A 24,012-nucleotide genomic window follows, 5' to 3' on the forward strand; every position below is an offset into this window, starting at 1 on the left:
GCGCGCTCTGTGCGCGCTGACGTCACCAGGAAGCGTGAGGGAGCCAGGGGGTGGCAGCGGAAAGTCTTCCGCTGCCACCCCAGCTGAAAACAAAACGAGCGATGCCCCAGGCGGGGAGCGCCAGCGCTCCCCCCGAGGGCTGTGCTGATGACGGAGCGGTTCCGTCATCAGCACAGCCCAACCGACGCTGATGACGGAACCGCTCCGTCATCAGCGTCAAAGGGGTTAAAGAAAGGTAAAGCAGCCGGCCAGATGCACACCCGAATGAGTTTTACATAAATCTAAGAGAAGTCCTGGCCACACACCTGACGGAACTCCTTAATGAAGAGGTTTTGTTTAAATGTATTTTATTGTTTTCTGCAGCATTGTACACATTCCAATCCGACAATCCCGATATCCAAAAATCTCCCCTTCTTCCCTCACAATACACCCTCCTTTCGTATGAGAAACAGACTGGATTCTGGGTGTGTTTCTTGTGTCCATGAGAGGAGGTATGAGCGTGTCGGCTTCTGACAATGCATTCAACAACCCCAACAACGAACATTCCCTTTCCCCACACCCTGCTCCCCTACCCTCCCGGATGCCCTCCTTCCGGTGTGTCCATAGTATCCATGAGGTGTTAAGATGTAGGCGTGTTCTGGTGGGCCCTAACCGGAAGAATGCGCTTTCCCGGTGAAATCGTCAGCAAGGCGTAGTACTCTGAGGTACTTCGGACATGTGATCTCATTGAATTCATCAGCTAGGAGAGAAACTAGGGGTCGCCATGTGTCAACATAGGAGTCCGCCTACTGTGTAAGGGAGGCATGTATACGTTCCATGCCCATTATATACCAAAGCCTATGAAGCCACCCTGTGTGTGTGGGTTTCCTCGTGGTGCCCAATAGTGAAAGGATGTGCTGAGTCGCTGCCCCGGCTGCCAGCCCCATCTGCCTCCCCCTGAGCGACTTGAGTGGGAACGTGAGTTTATTGGGGATACCTAATATTGTGTAGGCAGGAAAGCGGGGAATCTCTGTTTCAAAGTGCTTGTCTATGTCCTGAAGCACTCTCTCCCAGTACTCTTTCACCTCGTCACATTCCTACAGCAGGTGAGTCAGGCTCCCTATGTGTCCACACCCCCTCCAGCATGTGGAGTCGTGGCGCGGATTGCTCTGATGGAGCCTAGCTGGAGTCAGGTGCCAATAGTATGCAATTTAAACGGCCGATTCCCTGCTTGCTATGTTTCTGGCCGTGTGGTAGGCTCTATAGTAAATGTCCTGCCATTCTTTGTTTGTAAACGATCAGCCCAATTCTCGTTCCCACCGTCTCTGTCCCGCAGAGCGCGAAGTGGGTGGAGGAGGGCTAAGCAGTTTGTAGAGGTCTGTAATCGCCGGCTTGTCCGTTTGTTTCGTGACAAGTCACTTCTCATACGCCGTGAGGTGCCGGCTCGCCATGGGTAGAATGTCCCTGCTTGTAAGCCAGTGGCGAAGCTGGAAATATTGAAAACGCTGCGGCTTTTCCAGGGTGTACAGCTCCTGCAGGGTGGTCAGTTGCATAAAGCCCTCCAAACCAAAGAGGTGACCAGCTGACCTGCACTCTGACGGCTGCCATTGAGGAAACGCCCCGGGAACCATCCCGGGTGGAAAGGCTGGGTTGTTGAGCAGAAGTGTCATTGGCGACGGGAATGTGGTGAGGCCTCTGGAAACCGCTACCGCGTCCCACACTTGAAGTAACTTGCGGGTGATAGGTGATTTCTTGATGTAGGCTGGTCTATCAGGGCGTTTCAGGAAAGGGACCCTCCACAAGGACATGTGAGCCATTGCGCGATCTTGAAATAACCACAGTTTTTCTGATTCCAGGCGGTTCCATTCCAGGAGATACTAGAGCTGGGACGCCTGGAAGTATCTAAGCAGGTCAGGAATGCCCAGGCCGCCCTCTGCGGGAGCCCGTCGGGCCAGGTCTCGGCGAAGTCGCGGGCGTTTACCGGCCCAGACAAACTGCTGTATTGCATCCTGTAATTTCTTAAGCATCCCTAACGGTGGTGTTACCGGGATGGTCTGAAATAAGTAAAATACTTTGGGCAGCAGGGACATTTTTATTGCGGCTACGCGCCCAAACCAAGAGAGTGGTTGTTGTCGTCACCTCTTCAGGTCTCCTTGGAGTTGAGTAAGGAGCCTTGTGTAATTCTGCTCGACTGGGTGGTAGAAGGTGTCAGGGTAATACCGAAATATGGCAGAGACATGCGAGAGGAGAGACCCCCAAATTGACGCAGGCCACCGCCAGTTTTGTGAGCGTTACACCCCAAAGGCAGAAACAAAGACTTCCCAACGTTCATCTTAAAACCAGACACTTTCCCAAATGTCTCCATTTCCGCTAGGAACGCCTGAATTGACCTTGTGGGGTCCTCTACAGCCGCGAAAATGTCATCTGCGTAAAGACTGATAGTCTGTGGCTCTCCCTCGAATGTGACTCCAGTAATAGCTGGATTGGCCCGGACCCTTTGCGCAAATGGCTCTATGTAGAGGGCGAACAACAGGGGTGAGAGTGGGCACCCCTGTCTGGTGCCTCGTTGGATGTCAAAAGGCCGCGAGCCCACTCCATTAACCCGAATTATCACTCGAGGGGTGTCATAGCAACTAGCAACCCACGTGCGGAATCGCTCCCCTATGCCGAACCGCCCCAGGACTTTATCTAAATCCCACCAATTCACCCTATCGAACGCCTTTTCGGCGTCGACCGAGAGGAGGGCCGCATCCGAGTCATTGAAGTGGGCTTTGTCAATGAAATGTAGCAATCGCTTGGTATTGTCGCTACACTGCCTGTTAGGGATAAATCCCGCTTGGTCGGGCTCTATAATGTCCGGTAGGCAGGGACCCAGTTGTGCCGTTAAAATCCCAGTGAATAATTTGAGGTCCAAGTTTAATAGGGAAATAGGGTGGTAGGCAGCGCACTGTGAGGTGTCTTTACCTGGCTTGGGCAGGACTGTAATATCCGTCGCTAACATGTCTTGAGGAATGGAACCCAGTCCCTGGAAGGAACTGAACAGTCTGGCCAATATCGGTGCTAGCAGGGGGCAGAATGTTTTATAAAAGCCTGCCGTAAAGCCGTTGGGCCCTGGTGCTTTTAGAGGCTTAAGTCGTGCTATCGCCGAGACCACCTCCTCTGTCCATATTGGGGCCTCTAGAGAGAGAGCGTTGGCCTCGTTAAGGGCCGTAATCGACACCTCTTTGAGGTAGGCCTCTCCAGCCCCCAGGTTGAGGGTTGAGTCCGCCGCGTAGAGTGAGGCGTAAAATTCCCTAAAGGCCTCTGCAATCTGCTCGTCCTCCTGAAGTAACTGTCCCCCCTGGTCCTGAATAGCAGAGATTTTGGAGCGAAGGAACTTGGCCCTAAGCCTGCTAGCTAGTAGGCGCCCGTTCTGTCGCCTCCCACATAATATGTGTGGCGGAGGCGTAGTGCCGCATATTCCGCGCGATCCAAATACAGACTCACCAGTTGGGCCCTGACCGCTTTAAGCTTGCGCCATATTCTAGACCCGTTCAAGTTCTAGCGCCTGATCAGATAGCACCTGTCACCTATCCCTCTGTTCCCGGGCTTCCGCTACAGCTATTGCGATCAGTTCCACGGGGATCACCGCTTTAAGCGCCCCCCAAACCACTGCCATTGGAACGGCCGTAGTGTCATTAATACTCAAGTAGTCTGTGAGTGGTGAGCTGTTGCACAACCCCTTTGCGGTGTAATAGTGTCTCCCGTAGACGCCATCTGCCGTTGTGGGCTGCCGTGTGGGGGACCTCTATGTGAATTTGGACTGCGTTGTGGTCTGAAAGTGCTGCTGGGAGAACCTCAATGTCGTTGACCAACAGGGCCAAGTCAGAAGACCCAAAAAAGTGATCTAACCTGGCATACGTTCGGTGTACATGGGAGTAAAATGTATATCCCGGGGTGTTAAGGTGAGCCCCCCCTCCATAGATCCACAAACCCTCTGCTTGCAAGCCACTGCCCGCCGTCCTTGGAAATCGCCCCCGTAAAGCCATATAGCTGACCTGACCTGTCCTTTTCGGGGTCCATTACTAAGTTAGTATCACCCCCCACCAGTGCGTACTTCGCGTGGGACGCTAGAACATCTGCCAAAGCACCAGTAACAAAGGATTCCTGTTTAGAATTAGGAGCGTAAAGTGACCCCATAACCACCGACAACCCCTCTATCTGGACATTGTACGCTAGGAGCCTGCCTTTGGTTTCTGCAATCTTATCCCCCACCTGGCCTTTAAAGTGCTTAGCAAAAAGAAGAGTGACCCCAGCCTTTTTCTCCGCGGTGGAAGAAAAGTATTGTAATGGGAAAGCCCTGGAGCGCATGCGATGCCAATCCTTGGAAAGTAAAAGTGTTTCTTGTAACAGGTATATAGCGGCCCCAGAATGCTCCAGATAGGACAGGATGGCCCTCCGCTTGATAGGGTTGTTAAGCCCTTTTACATTTAAGGTAAGGACCTGTAGAGCAGCATCAGACATGGGTGTAGTTATATTGTGTCTTGCCATGCCCTGAGTGGCCATAGTCCCCCAGTGCCCTGCTCGTGTCGCCTGCTGGTAGAATGTGTAAATGTAAATGTAATGTAAATGTAAATGTGCTGGACTTGTAAAGCGCACAGCTGCCCGTAAGCGTCCCGGCGCTTGCTTAGGGAACCCGTCCTGGTATTCCCCTGTGAGAAACCCCGGGAGGGTGTCCACAAGGTGAAAGCCAGGCATCCCGCCGCGAGGGGCCGTAGTGGAGATTAAGTAAGCTATTGCCCAGAGTCGCAGAGTGTGACCCCGTGAGTTGAGTAGGCACCAGAGAGAGAATTGTCGAGTCCGTGGAATTTTGAGCCCGAGACCCGCCGAGGCGGGGAATCGAACCCTGGTCTACGGTCGATCTCAGCTTCTGGGTCTGCCGCCTCTAACCACTGAGCCACGCTTCTCTGTAGAACACACTCCAGCCCCCTGCCTCCCCCCCTCCCACTTGCCCAACTCCCATCCCAGGCCCAAACTCTACTCCTCCCCCCACCTCCCCCTTCCCTAACCCCAACTCAGCGCCCCAATCAATGAACCTTGACTCAGTCTTGTCCTCTTGCTTCGCTTCCCCTGCCTCCCTCCCCTTCCTAACCCCAACATCTTCCCCCCAATGAGTGAACAATGTCCCAGTCCTGCCCTCTCGCAGCACAGGACTGTGGTGAATTACCATGAGTTTTACATAAATCTAAGAGAAGTCCTGGCCACACACCTGACGGAACTCCTTAATGAAGAGGTTTTGTTTAAATGTATTTTATTGTTTTCTGCAGCATTGTACACATTCCAATCCGACAATCCCGATATCCAAAAATCTCCCCTCCTTCCCTCACAATACACCCTCCTTTCGTATGAGAAACAGACTGATGGTATGGGAGTCGGGTTTTAGACTCGCAGCGGGCGAGCGCCGTCGATTGACACGTTGACAGCCTCCCCTAGATGTGGGCCTGGAATTCGTCGGTGGGCTGGGCTCCTCCGTTTCTGCGATGCCTAGCAGGGCGCAAGTGTCCCTTAGAGAGCAGAGTTGATGCAATGCGTCATTCCACTTAAATATCAGCCAAAACGGGTGACCCCATGAGTAGGGGACCCCTTGTCCCGCAGGAAGTCCGTGGCCACTTGAATGCTTTCCTTTTTTGGAGCGTGATGACCGAGAGGTCTTGATACAATGCCACCGGCTGGCTGGTGTCTGAACCACAGCGACTGTTTCCGACGTGCTTCTCTGAGGATGCGTTCCTTAAGCGGAAAGTCCGGCAGGAAGGCTAAGATATGCGGGGGCGGTGCCGGTGCACGCCTCGCCAGCCCCACTCCGTGTGCCCAGTCGATCCTGATGGTAAAGTCCACCAGTTCCTCCAGAATGTCACGGAACAGGGCCTGCCGTTTGCCCATGATGTCTGCCCCTTCCTCCTTAAGAGGGACCCCCCGGACCCGAATATTATTCCTTCGGAACCGATTTTCTAAGTCTTCTGCGTGGGCCTGCACATCCACTTGTTGGTCCTTGAGGCGCATGACTTCTTGCTGGAGTTGCTCTATCTCCTCACTTCTGGCCTGGTCAGCGTCCTCGATAATGGCCACTCCCTCTCCGAGACCATCCACCTCTCTCCTGATTTCTCGGACCTCCCCTGCAACCTCTTGTTTTAACGTATGAAAGTCCTCGCGTAGGGAGTTGAACAAGGCCTCCAGGAAAGTTTTAGTGATGGGCGTCTCGCCCTCTGCAGAATCAGAGTTTTGCTTAGACGACCCTAGGGCGGGCGGCCCCTTTTCCCCCTTTGATTGTCCTTTGTTAAGCATCTCCGATATGGTGCGGTCTCCTTTCTTCCGCTGGCTGGCCATGGTGTTCCGGCCGCCCGTGCCTCCAGCTCTCCCTTTCACCCAGCCACCTCAGTGGGCTTACTTCACCACCTTCAACCGGCCTCTCAGCGCCTTAGGAGATAGGGTACCCTAACCCTCGATGAATGCGTTCTCCTTGGGCCAGTGCGCGGCCACTCCCGACGCCCGCCGTGCAGACCTCCCCACCATCCAGAGGCAGCCGACCAGACCTGGCTCTCCACCCCCGGACCGCCATCGTTGTCCTCACGTGCAGGAGACGTCGTGTCCCAACGGCGTGCTGTGCAGATTCTCGGTGGTTGTGACTGCCGTCCCTCGTCCCCAGCCGCTTCCACTCCAAACCCTTCACCAAGAAAGGGCTCCTACCCGAGATTAAATGCAGCTCCGTGCAGCTCGGCCTGCGCAAGTCCGTTTCAAAGGGAACCCCCCCGGACCACCACTGAGGTGATGCCACGCTCACTCTGCCCCCTCAGGCCACCCTCCTGGACACGTGTTGGCCCTTCACAGCAGCGTTGGCCCCAGTCCGTCGGTGCCAATGTCCGTTGCCTCCTCGGGGCCGTCTCCCACTGTGAGTGGCCCCCCACTCCACCCTGCTCAGTCGCTGTAAATGTGGGCAAGATGCTGGTGGCCCCCTCGAAACAAGGCGCTCCTCAGTGCTGCTGCAGGTAGGCCCCAAGCCTCGGCCTCGATTTTTGCACAGCAGCCCACGTACTCTCAGTGGCCGCAGGTCGGCAGCGCTCACTCGCCTCTGCTCCCGTAACCCGCCTGGTGCTCCGCTGCGCCTCTACGCCATCGGGACTGCCGTTGCTCTCCCCCGTTAGGTCGGGGGCGTCCCATGAACCCTGGGAACCTTGGGACCTAGACGCCCAATATGGGGCCCAACAGAGGCCGCCCGGTCCCAGCTGTAGTCGTCCCTCGGCCGCTGACGGACCACCCCTGTGCCTCAGGGCTGGCAGCGCACACTCTCCTCTGCCCCCTCAGGACTACCAGTTACTGTAGGGGTGCTTGAACTCAGAGCCCCCCCGGGGGCCACTGGCCCACTGCCGCCTCTGTGCCCGTGTGCAGCCTTTTCGCCCACCACCTCTGGGGACCGGATGGAGGTTGGGCACCATTTCGCGGTCCACCGCTACTCCGCAACTGCTGCCGCTCCTTTGCTGGTTACGTGACTCCCGGCCACCGCAGCGGGCCCGCCGTGACCCCCAGCTCTCCCGCCCCAGGTACAGCCCTGGTGGGGGGGAGAAACGTGCTTGAAGCGGTCCACAGAGGAGACGGACAGGAGGAGCTAGCGGGTTCCATGTCCGTCTACTCCACCATCTTGGCCACGCCTCCCTCCACCATCTTGGCCACGCCCCCAAATGAAGAGTTTTTAAGGAAAGGGGAACTCCCCCTTTCCTGGAACGACACGATTTCTAAACATCTAATTAAAACCAGGGCAAGACTCTACAAAATGCGAGGCCATATAGACCAATATCACTTTTAAACGCAGATTATAAAATCTACATGCAAATTCTGGCAAAAAGATTAACAAAAGTAGCGGGAGCTGTACTGCATCCTAAGTGAAAAGGATTTATAAAAGGAAGACAAATACAGGAACTAATGCTAGAGCTCATCAGCGCTATAGATATAGCAATACAGTACTCAGTTCCCGTATCAATTATAACCCTCGATGCCGCAAAAGCATTCGATAGGGTTAGCTGGCCCTTCCTAAACTCAACTATGAATAAGTTCATTCTCGGGGACACCTTCCAGAGTGCAATAAAGCAGATATTTAAAGAACCAACATCAAAGGTGCTAGTGAATGATACCCTGACTGATAAAATAATAATAAGGAGAGGGACAAGGCAGGGATGCCCCCTTTCCCCTCTCCTTTTTAATCTCTATATCGAGCCACTAGCATGTCTGCTAGAAAAAGATATCATACCATGTAATCACCAGGGCTGGGAGAAGAAGAAGGTAGCGCTATTTGCAGATGTTCTGATGGTGTTCACTAGCAATCTAATGGCCTCTCTTCCCAAGAATATTGAGATTCTGGAAAAGTATGGCGAAGTTTCCGGATATCTGGTAAACAATTCAAAATCAGAAATTCTTGAATGGAATAATAACTCCCATAATCCAATGGCGAAAGAGAAGATAACATATCTTGGGATAGACTTCACAACAAGTATAGACAATATTGCAAGCATAAACTTTGACAGGATACCTAAAGAAGTAAGAAACCTGCTAAAAGTATGGGGAGGCCTACTTTTGACCTGCATGGGTAGATTCAACATAATTCAAATGATGATTACAGCAAGTATGCTCCAATGTGGGATTCCCCAGGTACACCTGAATGCCTTAGAGATAAGCTAGCAATACATTTGATAGAAAATAACATCACAGAATGGGGCCAGCTATTGGAACACAACTCTATTGTGGAATGGGAAGTCCTAAAGGTAAGAACAAAGGGTAATTTATCAAGGAGTAAGCACTATCAGCTTACTAGATGGGCTAAGAGTCAAAAGGATATTGAGGCTGGAGAGGGGGAAAAACCATTAAAAAAAGAAATAGTGTATTGGTACTGGGCCTTAATTCAAGAAGGGGAAGAAGACTATAAATTTCCAAGCGAGATTTGGGGGAAAGAACTGCCGGAGCTGGATATTCACTACAAATGGCAAGTATCTATAGCTACTTGTTGGAAAATTGTGAAATCTGCACCTCTGAGGAAAAATTATTTATATACCACCCACCTAGCATATTGGACGCCAAAGAAATTGTCTAAGATCAACGCCCAAAAAGAGAGGAGATGCACTAAATGCAGGGAAGTGGATGCGGATGACCTCCACATGTTTAGCCAGTACACCCAACTCGAGGAGGCAGGTAAGACCACAGCTGAGCTGTTGGAACAAAGGGTGGAGGTGAGTATTGATCTTGTTATTTTTGGGATAAGTCAACAGAACCCAGATGACCCAAAGTTGAGTAAAGATCAAAAAAGTATACTTTTTATGTAGATACTCGTAGCTAAAGGGAGATATGTATTAAAATATTCCTCCAACACATAGTGAATGGCTGTCCTCAATACATAGACTAAATAAACTAGACAGAGGGGGAATATAAGCAAAAGAAACAAGTTTGGAGCATTTAAGCAAATAAATTAAGAAAAGCATTTAAGCTGTATCGTCCAATGGTTAGGCAATGCAAAAAAGCTTTCAAGTGGGAACTTGAAGGGGTAGTCATAGTGACTAGCTCCCCCTAGATCCGAAATGGACCAGAAATGGACAAAAAGGGGCCCAAAAACAGGACTAAGGAAAGAAGAAATTATCCACACATACGATGAGTCTACCCAGGAGAAATCCCTAGATTCAGAAAATATGTGATAAAGGGCACCTGACACCTCCAATTTAAATATATTGCTAAATGAGGACATCAAAAAGAAAAGAAGATAAGGACATTTCTGCATCTCCGGTTACTTTTAAGTTGGTGTTCATACCGAGCCACAGCAGATTCCCTTTAGACTTTGAGAAGTACAGACCTCTCAGCTTGCCTTATTCTTGCAAGTGTGAAGCTTTAGACTTTTACTGAAGTCTGATCATGCTTACACCTTCTATGCTCCCGATTTAGAGCCCGTTGATGGATGATCCTATATATGTTTAGAAGAGAGAAGTTTCTTTTTGGAACACTTGTTCCCTTTTGTTGCTGTGTTACTGTGGCTATCACAATTCTGTATCTTATTCTATTGCGTCTTAACTAAGATGTTTCCCTCTACCTATTGTACTGATGTATGTATTGAACATACACTTGGCTTGCATATTTACTGGATTGATTGGTAAGTTAAACAAAACCCTTTAATCATAGTAAACAATTTATGGTCCTTAATGTGAAGTCACATGGGCTTCACAAATTTGAAATGTATTGTTTATATTTTCTCTCTTTCAATGCTTCATGTCACAGCTATCAAAAACCCATACAACCAATAGTGAAACATCTTTAATAACTTGATTAAAAGATTACATTGCAAGGCCCAGCGCTCCAAAAATATCATGCATTAGATCTGAGAGGAATTGCATAAGATAAACATCCAGAGAATTATACCATCTGTCAGGCATAGAATAAATGAGAAACACACAGAAGAAGGAGCATATACGGTCTCAGTTAAGGGGGAGCCAATGTATGAAAGAGAGTGATATTATAGCATGTTTGGCAATAAGTATCGGCTAAGTGAATTATTATGACGCGCATACCTTGTGCTGGGCTTGGAGCAAGCAATGCCAAAGGGGATGATAGACGGAGTGTTGAACATTGCAAGCACTCACCCCAGTGACCTGATCTGGGTTTAATCCATCTTCATTCTTTAGCTCACTCCGCCACCGCAGTTCAGACATGGCCATATGCAAATCAGTCTGAACCTATGCCTCATGGGAACAGTCCAACCCAAACTGCCAAGCCATGTCTTCCCTGGACCGGAAACAAGCATCCTGGGACCGGTTTCTGGCTAATCGTATCGTATCGTAAGGGATGCTTATAAAGCGCACTGACACCATGGGTTTCCTGGCGCTGGTTGGAAGTAGAGGAGGCGGAGAAATTAACCAGATTGGGGAAAAAGCCAAGTTTTTAAAGATTTACGAAAAAGTGTCAAAGAGTTAGAAATTTTAAGGGAGAGGGGGAAAGAGTTCCAAAGCTTGGGGGCCAGGTATGCAAATCTCCGGCCCCCGGATCTGCAGAGCTTATAAGAGGGAACAGTCAGGAAGTGAAGATGGGAAGATCTCAAATTGCGGGACGGGCAATAGGGTCGGATGAGAGATTTTACAAAGGTGGGACAGAGACCAGCCAAAGATTTGAAAGTGAGGCAGCCGATCTTGAAGGCTGCCCTAGAAGCAACAGGGAGCCAGTGGAGTTTAACGAGAAGGGGCTTGGCAGATTGCCACTTGGGGATCCCTAAGGCCAGTCTCGCCGCCTGATTTTGGACCACCTGTAGTCTGCCCACCGATGTTTTAGGCAGACCATGGTAGATCGAGTTGGAAAAATCCAGGCGGGAGAGGACGAGGGCCATGATGACCTGCAGGAGGGCATCGGGTGTCAAAAGATATGCCACTTTCCTGATCCTGCGCAGTTGGTAGATGCAGGACGAGACCACGGTCGCCACCTGCGGCCCTAGGGATAGGGCGGAGTCAATAGTGACCCCCAAGCTCTTCACCGAAGCCACAGGGGTGGGAGAAGGGCCCAATTCCACCGGCCAGAATTGGGGCCCCCAGAAAGTGGAGCTCCTACCAGGAAGGAGGAGCTCCGTCTTACCGGGGTTCAACTTTAGCTGGTTATGGCCCATCCACTGGAGAATATGGGACATAGCTGACTGAAAGTTGGGAATAGCAGAGGGGGAATTAAGAGGGAAGATAAGCTGCAGGTCGTCCGCGTAATTAAACACGGTGACGTCCCACAGCCTTAGAGAGAGGAGAAGGGGGCGAAGATAAAGATTGAAAAGAAGAGGAGACAGAGAAGAACCCTGGGGGACCCCACAGAGCAAATGCTCTCTAGGAGCCCTGAAAGCACCCAGGCTTAGGGTCTGAGACCTGCCCGTCAGGAAGGATCTGACCCAGGCCAGAGCCAGGCCCTGGATGCCAGCCTGCTCGACACGGCGGAGAAGGATGTTGTGATCCACCGTGTCGAAAGCGGCTGACAGATCTAACAATACCAGGGCCTGGGGGGTGCCCCTGTCAACACCGTCCCTCAGGGCATCCAGCACGGCCAAGATCACTGTCTCCGTAGAGTGGCCGGGTCTGAAGCCAGCTTGGTTGACCTCGAGGAAGTTGGAGCTCTCGATAAACTGTGAGAGACAGGTGGTGACGTGGGCTTCCAGGATTTTTGAAAAGAAAGGTAGAAGGGAGATGGGGCGGTAGTTTGCCGGAGCGGCGGGGTCAGCCCCCGGCTTCTTCAAAAGAGGCACCAACACGGCCTCCTTGAAGGAGCCCGGCACCGTCCCGGAAGAAAGGGAAGAATTTAGCAGGGGGAGGATACAGTCAGGTAGAATATGACAGATGTCCCTCAGAATAGAGGGAGGGCAGCAGTCATCCGGGGATCCCGACTTGATGCGGGTGGCAAGAGTGGCCAAAGAGGTGGGGTCTAGGAGAGGGAATTGTGTAAAAGAAGAAGTGTTGTGGGGAGGGGGAACAGATCCAGCGCCAGGAGCCATAACAGGGATGGTGTCCTTAATCAGTGCGATTTTTTCCACGAAAAAAGTGCTGAGGGCATTACATGCTTCCTGTGTAGGGGCCTGAGTGGGAAGCGTCCTGGGGTCGCTAATCAGCCATCATCAGCCAGGCTAGCTTGAATCTAGTGGCAAAGTGAGCAAGGGACCCACGTCTGGGCATACCCTGCCAACTTAGGGCGAATAAAGCAAAACCAAAGGGGAGGATGGACGGAGTGTTGACTATTGCAAGCCTTACCCCCAGTCAACTGATCTGGGATTAATCCTTCATCATTCTTTAGTTCACTCCACCACCCCAGTTCAGACATGGCCATATGCAAATCAGTCTGACCCTGTTCCTCAAGGGAACAGTCCAGCCCGAACTGCCAAGCCATGTCTTCCCTGGACCGGAAACAAGCATCCTCGGTCCGTTTTTTTGGCTAATGAGCCGTCATCAGCCAGGCTAGGTTGAATCCAGTGGCAAAGTGAGCAAGGAACCCACGTCTGGGCATACCCTGCCAACTTAGAGCGAATAAAGCAAAATCAAAGGGGAAGATGGACGGAGTGTTGAACATTGCAAGCACTCACCCCAGTCAACTGATCTGAGTTTAATCCATCATCATTCTTTAGCTCAATCCGCCACCCCAGTTCAGTTTGGCTTGGGGCAAAGCAGTGTGTGAGATAATAGTAAGTGGCCTTCTTCGAATTTGTGTGGGGCATGGGTCAATCCTACTGTGTAACACAGAGCTACATTTTACACATGAGGAAAATTATACCAAGTGACAGGCATGGCTATAGTAGAATACAGTTAGGTTTACGACTTGGCCCTTGTTTACAAGCATGACCTGTATTTTAATGTCTGTCCGGTACAAAAACTAGGTAAGTCAACTAAAGCAGGTATTTTTCGACTTATTGCTACATACTTAAAATAGATAATATAAGCACTCCATCTCTTAGATAATCTCTATCTCTTAGACAATCTCATTACAGTGGCATGCCCAGTTTGCAGAGTCGGGGACAATGTTAACCTCAAAGTCTATGAGGTAATGTGTCCATAGAGACAATATTCAAACAGCATTTAAAAAATACAGTCATTAAGAAAAGACTGACTCAAAAAGGGAGTTTAAGGCAAGAAATTTGGAGAACATCATGAAGGCTTATTACAATTTTAAAGTGCAATACAGAAATTAGGAAAAAACGTAAATACAGTTGTGAATCAATCAAAATACATAAAAGTCAATTGCTATAAATGCCCTCAGTTACAATAAAAATGCAATAATGAGCAAAAATCAGGTAAATAGACCAAGGGCCTGATTTAGATCATAGGTTATAATGGAATTCATATTCCGGCGGACGGGATTTCTGCCACCGTTGTGACGGAGTAACCCATCCGCCAAGATCTAAATCAGGCCCTAAGTCTCGAATGTGCAGCAAATCAATAGAAAATCAGCAACATTCCTAGAGGCTTGTGAAAGAGTCTGACTCGCCCACAAATTCAAGGGTTTATATAGCCACTTTCAGCATAGGAAATCATGAAAACTGTAAAGTCAGAATGATGATAGCATTTTTTACAACAAATAATATGTCATATTTTCAAACCTCGCATAACCGTACCATTTTAGCACTAAACCACTACATGAATATTGATTTGGCCCTTCTGACTTAATGTCATGTGGAGGTCTCAGAATAAACTAGTTACATACGCAACAGAAAACAATCGTATATTAATGCAATTTAGTGTGCTAGCACGAAGAGCCTGGGAAGGTATCAAAAAGGCTTCCTCCAGCGAGTTCTCAAGAATAATATGTAACACAAAATAAGGAGTGCACATTTTGCTGCATGTAGTGTCGAAGGAGAAATATAGACACAGAATAAACATCATGATTCAGCTGTCATTTTAACAAAGATGAGACGAGGCCTAAATGATGTCTGGTTACCCTGAGCCAGGAAAACAAACTAAACCACATCAAAATGATTTTGCTTCAATTGCAATTGCTCATGTTAATACCCATGTTTACATTAAAACAAAAAACAACTTCTGTTAATGCACATTTTAGTTCTATTGTGGCAAACGTCAACAAAACCCTTCCCTGATGATGACATCATCATGAAACTCTAACTATTTACTATACAGGATGCATAACTTTCTGTCTCTCGCTTTTTGATTCTTCGAACATCTTATGTCGGTCAAATACTCGTTCTTTTACAGCTTCCAACTCAATTTGATTATACTTTGTCTTGAACAATGTTGACATCTTCTTTTTACACCAACAATTTAGGCCGATCTTGGCAAAAATGAGTTGCGAGAATTTACACAAAAGGAATGGAACAATTGCACATTTTAACAAAATAATTATAGGGGTTACTATAAAGTGCAACATGCCCCCACCCAAACTATCAATCCACTCACCAACGTTCCTAAAACCCTTTCCAACCACCATTAGCTCTAAATGTATTTTCATAAGTGCTCCAGGAGTATTAGAAGGAAGGTGATCTGCAAGTGTGCATAATCTTCTAATTTTCACATCATTCATAGCCATGTCAGTTATCGGACCTGATCTGAGGGAAGGGCCGCAAGAGGGTAGGCTTACCAAAGCTGCAACTAGGAACGGATAAAGGAGGCATTGGTGCACCCGATTTCCGTGCTTACTGATTCGCGAGGCAACTGCAGTGGCTTGCGTATTTGCTTGCCGGACGCAACCTACATGAGCTAGATTACACACCTCAAACCCTAGCCAAAGGCACTCTGCATGCCTTACTATAGCCCCAAAGAAAGATCCCATCAACAGCCCCCTGTTACTAAAAATAGCCCTAAGCTATTGGCGAAGAGCACCCCCATACACAAACCAAAAGATCTCGTATGCCTCCAACACCCCACTGCTAGGGATTCCGACTCCTTCAGGTTTAGTAAGTAAGCAGTGCATACACAAATGGGAACAGGAAGGAGTGAACACGGTAGGGATGCTATTTACCAATGGTATGTTGCTGAGGTCTTTGCCCATGAGCAAGGAGTCCCAAGATCCCTCTTCATATTACATGCAAATATAACTAAGTACATTAAGAAACACTGGGCACCAGACAATACCAAGCCTGCTACACATGACCTAGTTCGCACTATATACTTGATGGGCAGTGGTCGTCACCTGATCAGATGGTTCTATAGGAGTATACTCTCACATGCAGCAACTCCACTTACAGCACTCAGAGAAAAATGGAATAGAGCCATAGGGGGGATCTGTCGGATAAAGAATGGGACTCGCTCCTAGAAAATCCCAAAAGGTTGTCCCGTAACGCCAAATTCAAAGTTATACAATACATGGTGATGTATAGGGCCTACCTCACGCCCCACTGGCTGAACAAAGTGTACCCAGAGGTGCAAGAATACTGTCTGCGATGTCACCCACAGGATGCCAATTTTATATATATGCTGAGGGCATGCCCACTACTCTCTGTATTTTAGACCAATGTCACAAATATAATGGGTGCTGTAACGGGTATCTCCGACGGGGACACAATAGAATGCTGCTTAGGAGGAATACACAGATGCACTAAGAAGCAGAAAGTGCAGCTCAGATTTTCTGACTTGGCCTTACTTATAATTGCAAAGCGTTCCATCACTATGAGATGGAAATCGACTTTTCCTCCTATGGCATAAAGCTGGCATGAGGAAATAATTAGATGGGGGAGGGTGGAAAATGCAGTTATACGTAGGGAGCAACACAGAGGCCTACGGAAAATTCAGATTTTGATGGAGTGGGACATAATGTTGGAAACATTCAAAGCTGCGTAACCCACAACTATATAACACGATATAGGTCATTAGTAACCCACATATCCACCATCACAGGTTATGATCATAGGCCCAGCACATGCAATTGGACAAAAGACAACACACAAATCAGGATAACTTCGCTTTTCCACCGCAACCCCCAGAGCTGGTTCCTACACTGGCATGTAGAAGGGTAGGGGTGAGCCAGGAGGGTGGGAGGGAAGGGTGGTATTCTTGGAGTTGGTTAATAATGAATATATTCGTAAGTTATCTGCTTTAAGTATGTACTGAATTTTTCAATGATATAATCACTCACTGCTGCTATCCCACTTGTTAGTGAATCCTCAATGTAGCACTGTGTAGTAATCAGGCTGGTTGAGATGTTTTAGGAGTTGTTGGACCCGGGCCTCTTTGGCTGGTTCACCCCTGAACTTTTTGCTTTTGATGGCGACCTGGCGTTCATGATTTCTGGCTTGGCGCACTTTTTCCCAGGGTAAAGTGCGTGCGTGGAGTAAGGTTGGCCTGCCCTCTCATAGGAATGCATGGGGAATGTGTGTGTTCATGTTAGTTCCTGATGCGTGGGGAGTGCGGGCTCGAGTTTGGTATGTGCGAACTCGTGAGAGTGAATGCTGCGCAATGGTATGTGCGGCTCGTATGTGTCTAGTGGGGAAGTGCCACTTCTAGACATTGATGTGTGTGTGAAGTGAGGGTGCTGGAGCGTGATTGGCTGGAGCTGGCTGGCAAGCCTGGCTCCAGGAAGTCTGGATGGGTCTGCCCAGGAGTGAGTGGAGAGATCAGCATGAGTGATGTGAGGGAGGGCTGCACCTGGTTCCTGAATGGGGCTGGGCTTTCCCCACACAATGCTGGATCCACCTCCTGTGGTGCGTCTAACGACCCTAGTCTCCCTAGTGAATGAAAGTGGTGGTTGAGCCATCAAGGGTGCTCCAAAACCAGCTGCGACTGGTTTCTCCCCCACCCTGCACCCACAAACAAAGGATTTACCTGTATAAAAAGGGGCTGTGTCCCCATGAATGTTGTTCTCTTCCAGGATCCTGAGGGGGCTGCTGCTGTTTCTGGGCAGGAGGACCGCCACTGGGATTGCCTCCCTGCCTGGAGGCCCAGTGAGCTGGCTCTGGGCCCAGCCTTGCCCCCTGCCCACCTGAATAACTTTGCCGGAACTTTATTGGGCTTATAGCGCCTGGGAGCGCTGTATTGGCTTTCTAGCGCTGAGAGCGCTTTACTTTTAGCTCCTAAGCGCCTGGAAGCGCTTTATTTGCTTATAGCGCCTGGAGCGCTTTATGGATCTTTAAAGCCGGTGCCCACCCGGCATTGCCAGCGAAATTGAGTCATTCTTTACTAGCGCTTTGGGGGCACTTTATTGATAATTAAAGCCGGTGTCCACCCGGCATTGCCCTGTGTTTCCACCGCCGCAGCCCAGGAGACCCTGCCGGGCCGTCGCGCTGCCTACGGCGACCCGGAAGTCCCGCCTCCATTCCCTCAGTGCCGCGCTGCTATTGGCTGCAGCGCGACCCGAAAGTGTTGCCGCCTGAAACCAGAAGTGGACGGGAGCCCACCCCGCGCTCCGGAGGAAAGAGAGAGCCGGTGCCTGGTCTTCCCTCCCCCCGGGGCTCCCAAGAGCGAGGGAGAGCCCCGAAGAGAGAGGGAGAAGTGTGGAGAGAGCCCCTGAGGGGCGGGAGCTCTCGTGAAGAGCCGCCGGGCAGAGGAGACGCGCTACTCGAGCAGACCGAGGGAGCATCCACAAAAGCCCGGTGAGTGCCTGCAAAGGGGAGGGGGCAGTCGGGGCACATTGCCGGTGCCCGCCCCTCCAGTGCGAGGGCCTGAGTGGTTGTGAGCCCGTGAGGCTCAAGGCGGCATCTTTATTGTTTAAAGCCCTAAGAGGGCTCCGGGGGCATTTGTTCATTCTGAGTCCCCAAAGGGGGGGGACTCCGACGCAGGCGGCATTTGTGCAGAGCCCTGAGAGGCTCGAGCTGCATCTTTGTTTTGTGTAGAGCCCAAGAGGCTCCTGGCCCACATTTGTTGCGAGAGCCCACAAGAGGCTCGGGGGCATTTCTGTTGTTAGAGCCGCAAAGGCTCTGGGGGCATTTGTTAATTAGGAGCCCCGAGGCTCCAGGGCCCACATTGTGTTTAGAGCCCCAGAAAGGCTCAGGAGCATTGCGTATTGTAGAGCACAGCGAGGCTCTTTGGGGGACAGTAGATTTGGCCAGAGCCTGCGAGGCTCCAGCTTTGGCTCTCATTATCTACACCAGTTGCCCAGCACTTTGTGGGCAACTGCCACGTTTAGGCCCCCCTGACACTGGGACACAGGGCGTCCTAGCCCCAACAAGGCCAGAGGGCCTAGGGACTGCCACAGGTTGTGGCTCATGTGAGTTTTGCCCAATTGCTTGTGCTTGTACCTCTGAATGTGTTTTGATGCATCATGTGTTTTCCTTCCTTGCTTGCACCTCTGAATGTGTTTTGATGCATCATGTGTTTCCCTTCCTTACACCGCTGAATGTGTTTTGACGCATCATGTGTTTTTCTTTCCTACATCGCTGAATGTTAATACATCACGTGTAATGTTCCTATGCTTATACCCCTAAATGTTGGTGATACTTAGGTGGTGTTTTTCTCCTAGTACAGGTGTTGCTAGTGAGGACTTGGTTCCCTGCGCAATATTTTCCTAAGGTGGTTAGGGTTGCGTAGGAGGTACTTACCTTTTACCATTAATTACTGGTTGTGTGCTAACTTGTTCTAAAAGTGTTCTATGTGCTAATTACTATTCCTAAAAAGTGATGATTCCTGACAGTGGTCCAGGTGGCCCTGTCTTGTACATATCCTCTGTAAATTCTGCCCGTGCCTGTTGGCACATTGTAAAGTGTGTGTTTTTATCCAATGTGTTTTGGTGTAATACAAAGGCTATTTTTATATATAACCTTGTGTGGAGTTTCCTTTGTGGTGGGCCTTGGGTTTTGTTGCTGGGGTGCACGCGCAAACACTTAACCTACATAGCCTCCAAGTTTAGCGTGGCTGCTCGCGTCACGTTACCTAGAGGGTGAGCAGGGATTATCTTGGTGTGTGACTCCCTTGCCCTGACGTGGAAGTGGTGGTCTCTGACTGACTTTGGTGCAAGCCTTGGCCAGCCAGAGATCCCGTTTCTAACAGGAGTATTGTTAGAACTGGGGGTCTCTAATTGGCAGAGGTAAGTACCTTTGTCCAAGTAGGGACCCCTACTTCTAGTCAGGGTGAAGGAATATACACAGTAGATAACCCCTGCTCACCCCCTAGGTAGCTTGGCACAAGCAGACAGGCTTATCCCCAAGGCAATGTGTATAGTATTTGCACCTAACACACACAGTGACTCTAAAACACACCACAAACTGAGACCACACAGGTAGGTATATAACAAAAATATATCTTTATCTAGTTTGGCAAGTTAAAAAGCAATGCAGCACTTTATCTCTTTGTTCCTACAAGGTTGCACAATTTTCTAGGAAGTCTTTAGAACATTTCACTCGCAGTCTTCAAGTTTAGCAAAAACACTCAGTCAACTGTAATCGTTACTGCTTAGAAGCAAAGACGTAAAAGCCGTGTCGAACACTGGTCACGGAGCGCTCCCAGCAGGATTACACCCGGAGCTTCTCTGAGCAGGAAATCACCCCCCCGTGGCCCCGCCGGCCCCGCAAGCTCTCCGCCTGCCCTCGACAATCCAACAGGCGGCAGGGAGCTAGAATACCTGACAGACGCGGGGACGGCAGGCCGGGGATACTCACACGGCTCCCTGGGTGTGTCACGGAGAATACGGCAGGCCGGGAAAGGTTCTACGGCTCCCTCGGCGTCCTTGCGGCGATGTTCTCATGTCGCTGACCAATCCGGACGCGGCTTCGTCTGCGAGCCCCTGGTGACGTCACAGTGTTGTTCTCCAGCCAGCCAATCAGCTTGCACCTTTCAGGCAAGCCTCCCGCAGCCCGCCAATGACAGCGCGGCGCCGCAGAAGAGCTTCTTGCTGCCAGCCAATCCCTGCGCGGCATGGCTGAGGGGGCTTGTCCTTCTCAACCAATGAGAGGACAGCTTCTCCGATCTGGTTCTCCGCGGTCCCGGCGAGGTTCTCAGGCAATTTCATGCCCGGGCAGCGGCGGTGATCAGCGACCCGGCAGTTTCGAGGTCGTAGGAGGGGGCACGGCGCTCGGGGTGTCACAAGGACCTTTTGGACACTACCTCACGAAGGGGAGAACCACGAGCCCCCGATCTGCAGTCAGAATGTGCAGATGAGCACACCGATCTCCTACACGGCCACCAGTCATTAATCACGCACCAAGCAGCGGATGAGCAAACTTACCAGAGTAGCGCCGCAGCTTGACAGGCATCCTAGCCCACGCCGCCACCGCCGAGAGTCATCTTGCCAGCACTTGGGACGCGCCGCCGCTCCGGGACTACGAATCCCGGCAGCCTACGCGGCGGCGCGCGCTCTGACACCGCGAGGGCGCCAGGGGAGGAGTTCAAAAGCGGCCAGGACCGGCGGAGCCTCTGGGGACGAGAAAACTTACCAGAGTAGCGCCGCAGCTTGACAGGCATCCTAGCCCACGCCGCCACCGCCGAGAGTCATCTTGCCAGCACTTGGGACGCGCCGCCGCTCCGGGACTACGAATCCCGGCAGCCTACGCGGCGGCGCGCGCTCTGACACCGCGAGGGCGCCAGGGGAGGAGTTCAAAAGCGGCCAGGACCGGCGGAGCCTCTGGGGACGAGAAAACTTACCAGAGTAGCGCCGCAGCTTGACAGGCATCCTAGCCCACGCCGCCACCGCCGAGAGTCATCTTGCCAGCACTTGGGACGCACCGCCGCTCCGGGACTACGAATCCCGGCAGCCTACGCGGCGGCGCGCGCTCTGACACCGCGAGGGCGCCAGGGGAGGAGTTCAAAAGCGGCCAGGACCGGCGGAGCCTCTGGGGACGAGAAAACTTACCAAAGTAGCGCCGCAGCTTGACAGGCATCCTAGCCCACGCCGCCACCGCCGAGAGTCATCTTGCCAGCACTTGGGACGCGCCGCCGCTCCGGGACTACGAATCCCGGCAGCCTACGCGGCGGCGCGCGCTCTGACACCGCGAGGGCGCCAGGGGAGGAGTTCAAAAGCGGCCAGGACCGGCGGAGCCTCTGGGGACGAGAAAACTTACCAGAGTAGCGCCGCAGCTTGACAGGCATCCTAGCCCACGCCGCCACCGCCGAGAGTCATCTTGCCAGCACTTGGGACGCGCCGCCGCTCCGGGACTACGAATCCCGGCAGCCTACGCGGCGGCGCGCGCTCTGACACCGCGAGGGCGCCAGGGGAGGAGTTCAAAAGCGGCCAGGACCAGCTACGCGGGACGCGAGCGGGACGCCCGGGGCTAAGCCCGGGCAAAGGGCGGGCCCTCTACGGCCCTCAACGGCACGAAAAGGCCAGGCTAGGCCCTCCTCCTGTAATCTACTCCCTGGCGCCGACAAGGTACTGTGCATATTTCGTTCCTCTAGCACGCAACACTGCGCGTTTTATTTTAGTCTGATATCCTGCTGTCGCGGACTGATAATCGCGTTGCCAGTCCCATTATCACCAATATTCGTACTGGAAGCTTTCTGACCCCCTTCTGGCTAGTCATTTGAGCCCTGGATATCCTCCGACAGACCGCAGCTACCATGGGGAAGAAATTGATACCTGCACCCATAGAGTCACTCAATACCTTAGACTCCTACTTGGTTCAAGTAGTAAGTAAAATTAACACCGAGAGAAGGCAATCCCTAGGCTTGAGCCAGTCACCTATTCTGCCTACCGAGAGCCTCTCCCCAAGTATTCCAAGCTCAGCTACAGTGGATACCCTGCCTGACAACCCCTCTACAAATCTTATAGACTCCTCCCAACCTAATGGTTTAGAGGCCGATGACTCCGACCCACTAATTAATTTAATTGATCTTTCAGAAAATTTCGCCTCCGATTCCAACACCCAGGCTGACATAGTGGATGATGCTCCATCACCCCCGCAGCCTGCTACACGGGCGGTTAGAGCCTGCAGGAAATACACAGCTAAACGAGGAGGGAAACAGCATAGCAGGAAAAAGCCCGCCACACCCCCGCCACGCTGTGAAGCGAAAAATGGTGATTTTGACATTGATGTAGAGTCAAGACGCAGAGTTGATGATGACCTATTTAACAGGATCCAAGATATGATAGACACCAAAATCAGGACTATCATTAAGCCTCTGATTGGGAAATTGGACAAACTTACTTCGGAAGTTAAAAAGCTGGGAGGGGCACAGAGTAAACTGGTAGAAGAAGTGGAGAATTTAGCTTCTCTTGTCATTGATAAGGGAGCAAAGGATGTGGTGGCCGTCTCCATTAGCATGACTGCTGCTGATGTTGTTGTGCAACCTGAGGTGGGATCAGCCCAATTTATCTTGGAAGCCTCACCAGTGGTCCTTGTACTGGCCAACGTCCCTGTCCTAGCACAAGACAAAATAGAGTCAAATCAGGGTCTGAAAGATAAAGCGTTACATTGGCTTTCCAGCAATATGTATATGGCACACCAAGGGTTTGATAAATTGGCCGGGGATATAATCATGACCAGAAGAGTTCCTTGGATTGGGAGTAACCCTAAAAAGTTTAAGGGGGATTGTGTGATCTTAAATTTTGCAAACGCGGATGTCTTGCCAGACATCTTGGCCAATATTTTTCCACCTCAGCGACGCAGTGGCACCATAGTCCCGCTTACCCTTAAATTTTTCTATAGTAAATCTCAGCTGGTCACTACCCGCAGTATTTCGAACCAAACAAGACCTTCCAAGCCTATTAGCCGGGGAGGGGATATTAGACCTCGACATCCTAATGACACTTTCAATTTATAACTAACACAGATCTAGGTAGATCTAATTACCTGAATGAGCAATACACCAGGCCTACCATGCTATGCGAACCAAGCATGGCCAGCTGGGGTAATAATCACCTGGGTGGTAATCATCGTGGCCAGGGGGACAGGTTTATTTTCCCGATGAATAATGACCAGCTTAGGTTACGCCCAACCACACCACAACCCATATGGAATATGCCAGCGCTTGGCCAGGGCCAACTAGCTACCCCGCTTGGGTGGGGTTTTGGTACCAGAAACAGGTTTGGCCCTTTATCAGATCTAAATACTTGCGATTGACTTACTAAGGGAGGAGATCTAGATGTTCAAACCCCAATTAGCGTAAACATACAAAGTCCGCTGCAAGGGGTAGTCAAAGAGGGCGTACCACTGCCATGCATAGTAGATGGGGTGGGGGAGGGGCCCAGGGAACCCAGACCACCTACCGATTCCTGTAAAATAATAAGCTGGAACATCGCAGGCTTAAATACGAAACGTCAGGACAATGCTTGGTTGAGTTTTATATCAGAGAATCATATCATTGCCCTGCAAGAAACATACAAAGTCCGCTGCAAGGGGTAGTCAAAGAGGGCGTACCACTGCCATGCATAGTAGATGGGGTGGGGGAGGGGCCCAGGGAACCCAGACCACCTACCGATTCCTGTAAAATAATAAGCTGGAACATCGCAGGCTTAAATACGAAACGTCAGGACAATGCTTGGTTGAGTTTTATATCAGAGAATCATATCATTGCCCTGCAAGAAACTTGGGACACATCCGCCAATCTTTGGTGGGATGGGTTCACTAGTTTCACTAAACCTGCAGTACCCAGCAGAGCGGGTAGAGCTAAAGGAGGCTTGGTCATTCTATTTTCCTTAGCCCTG

Source organism: Lissotriton helveticus, chromosome 3_1, assembly GCF_964261635.1.
Source record: "Lissotriton helveticus chromosome 3_1, aLisHel1.1, whole genome shotgun sequence".
In the NCBI taxonomy this organism is placed as follows: Eukaryota; Metazoa; Chordata; class Amphibia; order Caudata; family Salamandridae; genus Lissotriton; species Lissotriton helveticus.